A 7,262-nucleotide genomic window follows, 5' to 3' on the forward strand; every position below is an offset into this window, starting at 1 on the left:
GCTTTTGTTCTCTTTTATTATTTAAATGTTTTATACTTAATAGCAAAGTAGAAGAATAGTTCCAGGATTTAATCACTGATTACCCTGAACTCAATCTAAGCTATTATCCATGTTTTCTTCAGATACAGTGAATGAAGTGTAATTCTTAATTGCTGCACTTTAAAACTATATCTTTTACAGTGATAGACATTCCCAGGGATTCAAGTTTGCTCCTGAGACATCTATCCGTTTCTCATACCTAGTTTGGTGGAAATACTTGAATACTTTAGTGAAAATTCTTAATTGCTTTCACTGGTTTTTTCACCTGTTTGTGTTGTAAATCAAAAATTTTGTTATATGAAGTATCCAAATGGCCCTGTAAGTTTCACCAATTCACCTCAAGGTTTCTAGACACCTACAGCCATAGACTCCATTGCCCAATGATATTTGACTCTTTGAACATTATATCACAAGACCTGAAAGAAAATCTTCAACCAAAACATAAACAAAACCTGTGCGTAATACCTAGCCTAAAACACTATCATAACAGATACAAATCATAAAGAGAGAGCCCTCTCTGATCACAGTTTGGCTAGAAGCAGTGATCCAAAGATTGGTTAGTGGTTACCCCGGCCGTATTCCCTTGGGAGTCATAGGGAACAACCTGGGTGTTAACATCTTCCACAAGCAAAGCATTTAAAAGGTAACTTACCTCTGAACCTTCCAGAACCCCTTTGAAGATTTCTGACAAAATTTGATTCTTCTTCCTCTTCTTCTGGGACGTTGCTCGCTTCATAATAATCTCCTTTGCCTGATGCCTTGAAAGCAGCTTCTCTTCTGTCTAATGGACCTCCCTTTCTCATTTCATAAGTAGTTAGAATTCCATGTAGCTGAGACATAGTAAGAATTCGTAGATTTTCCTTTTCTTCTATTGCAGATACTTTAGATTCAAACTTGGGGGACAATGATCTTAGAACCTTTTCAACCACAACAACCTCTTTTATTTCTTCACCCAAATTTTTCATACAGTTAACAACCTCATCTACCTGAAGAAAATAGTTAGCCACACTTTCATCATTATACATTTTGAGAGTCTCATACTGAATTCTGAGAGTTTGAAGTTTAGCACGCTTTACCTGTTCATCTCCTTCATAGCTCGTGACATTTTTGTCCCATATCTCTTTTGCGGATTTATAGTGCATTACCTTCATGAATTCTGATTGAGATATACATCCTAATAGAGTACTGACTGCTTTCGCATTTGTTTCATACTTCTTTTTCTCGGCTGCATATCTAGGAGTAGCTGAAGGAAAAGCGTAGTCTGTGTCTACGATGTCCCAAACTTCTGTACCAAGAGATTGAAGATAGGCAGTAACTCTTACCTTCCAATAATTGAAGTTTGTCCCATCAAAAACCGGTGGCCTGATTGATGCTTCTCTCTCGTAGTTGCTCATGATGAACGATCTACCTTCAAGCGATCAAGCTTCTCTGAAGGACCTGCTCTGATACCAATTGTTGGAAATAATACTGAGAGGGGGGGTGAATCAGTATTATCTAATTCTTTTAATAAATCTTCTTTATTTGTTCTTTGAATTATTTTTGCATGTCAGTACCATAAAATAATGAGCATGAACAAAAGAAAACAGATAGTCACACCAAAGAACACAAGATGTAAGGTGGAAACCCAATGTGGGTGAAAACTACCTGCTGCAATATGTCTCTATCTTCTTTCAAATTAGAAACTCCTTTTACAATGGTTTTGTACTGGTGCAGTCCTTTACCAGTACGCAGGCTGCAACCTGCAGAGAGCTACAACTCTCTCTCTCGTTTTCCAGTCTCTCCTGGAAGGGAGCTACAACCCCCTACTTCTTTTCTTACAAGGACCACTTTTCATAAATTTTCAAACTGGATCCATAAGCATCAAATGATCATCAAGAATAAGAGAATCACCCAGTCAACTGTAGTAACCAGATCAACAATAATAGGACCAAACCCAGAACACAACAATGATAAACAAAGATTTCAAGAGAAGTAAGCACCCTGCTCAACTGCTCGCCTGCTTACGTAAGCACCCTGCTCAACTGCTGGCTTGCTTACTGTACTCACCCTGCTCAACTACTTGCATGCTTACAGTACGCACCCTGCTCAACTGCTAGCCTGCTTATGTACGCACCCTGCTCAACTGCTAGCCTGCGTACCTCGCTTTGAGTCCATTGAACTGCCTGCGGACCTCCGCACCTGCAATCCTTCTGTGCCTGCGTATGTACGCACCTGCAACCCTTCTGTGCCTGCGTATGTACGCACCTGTAGCCTTTCTGTGCCTGCGTACCTCCGCACCTTCAACCCTTCTGTGCCTACGTACCTCCGCACCTGCACCCCTTCTGTGCCTGCGTACCGGCGCACTTGAAACGCTTCGTTCCTGCGTACGTACGCACTTTTCTTTCACTGTACCTGCGTATCTTCGGGCATAGATGATTTCAAGACTTCAGAAATAACCCAGACAGTCAGATCTACAGATCTGAACATGCGCCGAAGAGATCTCGGTCCATCAGTAGATTCGCCTTGTTTAGATCTAGACCAGATCTAGCCCTCATAAGATATTCAACCAAAAACATGCTCAAGCCAAATGATGTCCTTTGCTTTATATAGGAAAGCTCTTCCTTAAAACATGGATCAATACCACGAGCCGACACCATAATAACCCAATGCCGTCGGCTAAATACCAAGAGTAAAACATAAGAAAACCCCACATGTGAATTTCTTTGCCTTGAAATGTGTGCACTGGGGGTACGCACCTCCTGAACGGGATAGCTGCGGGTATGTACGCACTTTATGTAACACTGACCTGCGTGTACGCACCTTATGTAAGGTGTACCTGCGTACCCCTTATTTGCTTCAATATTTGATAGCTGATCATCAATATCGGCTGCTGACTTGAAGTACTGTGATCTATCACCTGAATGGGTTGCCATCAAGGACAACACTTTAGATCACATGTGTTAACAACTTAAGCTAAATCAGAATTTAATGTTGCATCACATTCTAATAAGGTTTTAGATTCATCAACATCTTTATGTTTAATCATCAACAATGCAAAATTCTTACTAGCATTAACAAACCTCTTCATTTGTCTAACATTCGCAAGAGACAAATTCAACTTCTTGCCATTTTCTCTAAGAATATACTTAATCCCATTTTTAACCAAATGATACTTGTTCTCATGGTGATGAAAGATGGATTTCTTGTCATATAAGTATGGGCTTCCCAAAACAATCCTGCATATCTCAAGTGGTACCACATGAAGTTCTACCTCATCAATACAATTTGCAGTGATGGCGAATTTAAGTATACAATTTCTTGTGAGTTGAAATTTGGCATTGTCACATACCCAACCCAAAGGATAAGTTTTAAGATCTAAAATGGTTTCCAAATTTAATTTCTTGACAATTTCTTCTGAAATAAGGTTTTCTTGTGATCCACTATCAAACAAAGTATCTATTTTTTTATGTTTTGTGATGACTCTAATATGGAAAATCTCTATTATTTCTCTTTAATTTTGAGATTCAATGGGCTTGCTAGAAGAGCTAGTACTTGCAATAGAATCCTTACCTTTCAATTCCATGGCTATGAATTTTGTTTCATCTCTAGAATCAGATCCTAGATCTTGTTGTGTAGTTGTAGTAGTCTTTTCTTTCTCCTTGTTATTAAACTTTTTGGGTCTCATTTCAGGATGAAGTTTCCAACAATGATCTTCATCGTGGCCTTATTTTGAATAAAGTTTACATGTGAGATTTTCTCCCTCTTTCTTGACTGAAGCATTCATTTTATCCTTGCCTTCGAACTTCCCTTTCCCTTTGTCTCCAGAATTAAATGACTTCTCACTAGTTTCTTCAGAAACATTCTTCCTCTTGCTTCTAAATGAGTTACATATAAAAAACTTCATATAGTTTTGTAGGGTTAAACATGATAATTTTGTGTCTTAAGTAACTATGCGAATCTCCAATGTATTTCAGTAGAGTATCTTGGGAGGACAAATATATACCCAAAATCAAAGATCTTTTCCTAAATTCTTGAATATAGCTTTGAACATTTCGACCCTTATCTTGTCTAAAGTTTTTCCAATCCATTATATATTTTTGCATGTATTCTAATGGATAAAATTATATTCTTATTGCAAAAACAAAATCATTCCAAGAGGATAAAACCTTATCACTTTTCTTCAATGTCCTCTTGAGTTTTGGCCTCACACCAAATAACTGTTTCACTTTCCAACCTAAGAGAAGAAATATGAATTTTGGTCTCATCATCCTTGATTCTTTGTATCCTACAATACACTTCAATTTGACGAATCCAATTATCTGATTTCTCAACATCTACCTTTCCATAATTCATAGGAAATTCAAACTTTATGTCAAGATTCAACGAAGAAGCTTTACCATGTCCCTTTGGAGAATTTGGAGGTGTTTGTGAAAGGGTAGAATAAGTAGAAGAATATGAGGATGAAGATGAGGATGAGGATGGAGGTGAAGGTGGTGGCTTGTCATGGGAATCACAAGGAATTCCAAAGTGAAGAATGAAGTTGTGAAAAATTTTATTGTAGAAACTATGAACCTTTAAGCATGAAGGAGGAGGCTTAGAAACAAAATATGGAAGAAATTGTGAGCATGCCATCTCACCATAGAAGTATGCTACGAAGGTTATTCAGCAATGGATTTGTAACGATGATCTCACTTTCTTCAATGGGATTTTCTCTTACTCTAAAGGAAGTAAACAACTATCCTCTATCATGGTTCCTTTGTATGATTATGTTAGGCCCATGCTAGCGAGACAAATTAGGAATTCTCATTTGTCTAGACATTTAGGTGTGTGACAACCAAGTTTCAACCAATCAAGGCTATGATTGAGATTAATAATTATGGTTCTTAAAAGAGAAAATATGAGTTTGATAGCCAGCATTGGGATGATTTGTGTGATCTATAGACATAATTGTAGTGTGAAGAAAATATGGGTGGTGATGAGAATTATATCCATGCGAGACATGCAAAAAATACATTTGTGGGTCACAAGTTGAATAAAAATTAGGTTGAGTTGGCCGAGCAAAATACACACAAAATTACTAATTAAGAATAGCAAAGGAAGAAAGAACAAGATGAAGGAAGTGAGCCTAGAAGTAAGGAGACCATATATGGCTCCATGGTCAAGCATAAAGCAAGTGGCGTGAAAATAATTTGAGATCTATATAACCAATTTTATGTAAGGAAGATTGCTTCCTTCAAGGATAGGAAGAATTATGTTGTTTAGAATCTCTTCAAATGTGTTGAAAAGTGTAGCGATAAATTCTCAATTTGATTTTGCCTTGATTAAATTGAAGTTCTTTCAGATGGTTGAAACCAGAAATAATGAGAGGGAAAATTCTCCTATTCAGCCTATCATAATCTTGAGAAGGGCGAGAATAAGAATTCAAGCTTTCCATAACTATAGAAGGAATGAGGTGAAGATACATTACTACCTCATGGCGAGGAAAGTGAAAATGAAGCCTCGACTCAAGATGAACAAGCATGGACTCACAAGAAAAAAGACCAAAATGGAAACCTATGTTACCAAGTTTTTCATGTTTTAATTGTAAGCCTAGCTGAGACTAGACCAGTAGGCGTATGTTATTGTTCAGTACCTGTAGAACTGTAACAAGGGCCTTTTTCACCTCTAGTTATCTCACATTACAAGTCAATCCGGGAGCGTTTTGTTATTGCAAAGGGTATCTCAATTTGAGGCTATTTGTCAGAGTAATGCTTAGTAGTATAGGTCTAAGAAATACAAGAGTAAACGGATGCTAAACTATGGCTAGATTACTTTTGCAGAAAGAAATCACGCGCAGCAACTTTACCAGTCGAGGGTGCGGAAATAGTAACCCATCCCTCTAGAAACTGATGAAAGAAAAGAAATTAGAGTATGGATCATGGATCTGGGAGCATAATAGCGTCTGTTGTGTCTCACGACAGCCTTGATCCTCCTCTCACACCAAACCAATGAATGCGAGTAAAAAGGAACAACAGGAAAGTAAAATGGAACGGCAATGCAGAAATGGAACAGTAGTAAGGAAACTAAGTCTCGCGAGTTCAACACTCTCAATCCTTTGCATCAACTTATATACAAAGCAATCTTTTGTACAAGTAAACAGCTTAACCAAATGGAACAGCAAACCACCATAAACAGGAAACGTCAATCATATATAAAAGTAGACAGCTGAATCAAATAAACAGGAAACGTCAATCATATGTACAGATAATCTGAAATGATCACCAGTAGTCCACCTACAACTTTAATTCCATTTTCTTATGATCGTCACTCCAACCATATGTAGCTAAAGCATTCCACTTATAAATTCTGTAACAGAAGTGAACAACTTAGAACAACGTTACGTGACCAATTCTGGAAATATGATGTGAACTTGTTATAAAGATTTACAATAGGAAAAACTGCTGATGAACGGGTATGGAACAGCATGTAAATATATCAGATTATTAAGAATGATAAACAAACCACACAAAGCCAAACTGTAATGATACAATCAGCCAGTGTCCATTAGATCCGGGCCCTTAGCTTCCAATGGCACACCGCCGTAACTTACTTCAGACGCAGAGAGAAAGTAACACCAAATATATTATATTAATGCATCAACGATAGTACAGCAAAACTAAGTCTCAAAGAGACTCGATAGTCTGAGTTTCAGCTGACTGTGAAGTCTATAAACAGAAAATAAAGATACAAGACAATAAGAGTTCCCTCAAGTCTTCAATGCTACCCTTTTTATACTAGTAATGGCGGAGTTAACCAGACAACAAAATAATTGAAAGTAACGATCCCTCAGGATCAAAGATCCTGAGGGATCTGTTAAACTGTTAACTCCTCCCTTTTCTTTGCCTAGTCTTCCGAACTGACAGTCCCTTATCTCGTCCCAGATTGATTTGCCGAGATTTTCTCGCCCTGGTCTGGACTTTAGTTAGTTTCGAAGGGACAACCGTTAGCTTCTCATGGAACTCCAGTTTTGCACCGCGCCTTCCTACTTTTGTCTTTTTCTACATAGAGAAGATAACTATTAGTGATTGGGTCATTCGTGCTCATTCTCATTACATTCTCCTTACTTTATAACAAAGAAAAGATTACAAACATTGCTTGAAACATCACTAAATTATGCATTAAAACATACCTTTCCAATGCTCTACAGTACCCTTTCTCCACTAAGGGGGAGTATTGGAAGTAATGGAGAAGTCTAAACTTAGATT

The sequence above is a fragment of the Pinus tabuliformis genome, chromosome 2_2 (assembly GCF_031772625.1).
Source record: "Pinus tabuliformis cultivar Carrire ecotype Pingquan chromosome 2_2, CPIR1, whole genome shotgun sequence".
NCBI lineage: Eukaryota > Viridiplantae > Streptophyta > Pinopsida > Pinales > Pinaceae > Pinus > Pinus tabuliformis.